Source organism: Penaeus monodon, chromosome 25 (genome assembly GCF_015228065.2).
Source record: "Penaeus monodon isolate SGIC_2016 chromosome 25, NSTDA_Pmon_1, whole genome shotgun sequence".
Lineage (NCBI taxonomy): Eukaryota > Metazoa > Arthropoda > Malacostraca > Decapoda > Penaeidae > Penaeus > Penaeus monodon.
Window position 1 is genome coordinate 14,781,964 of NC_051410.1, and position 448 is coordinate 14,782,411.

At 30.8% G+C, this 448-nt stretch overlaps 1 protein-coding gene across 1 annotated transcript in view; it reads right to left on the bottom strand.

The window, feature by feature from the left end:
* LOC119589069 (dnaJ homolog subfamily C member 13-like) overlaps window positions 1–448 on the bottom strand; it is a gene marked incomplete in the record, with an annotated part of 65,901 nt that overhangs the window by 7,737 nt on the left and 57,716 nt on the right.

The following is a 448-nucleotide window of genomic DNA, read 5'->3' on the forward strand; positions in this document are numbered from 1 at the left end:
TTAAAATAAAATGGAATTATGACACCAATGCTGGCATCACAGTATATTCCAATGGCTATTCATGATGGTGAAACTGGCATCACTGTATAAAACGGGTTAAACCAGTATTCTAATTAATTTTTTCATCATGCTTTATCTTGCAGCTATATTAATGACTTGAAAATTATTAGCATTCATTACAAAATATCAAGTAATCTATGTTTTAGAGATGCTATAAAAAGGGTTATAGCTTGAAAATCAATCATTACAAAAAAAGATATCACATGGCCAGGAACTTCATGTGGTCTCCAACTGCATAATCTAGGAAAATGTTAAACAGTTCCATGATAGTCTAACACAATGCATTTCTCACCCTTCACCATAGAGATTCTTAAGAAATATTATATTCAACTGAACATCCACTATTCCAACAAAGAAATTGTTATATTCTATTTGACTTGCCATCTAT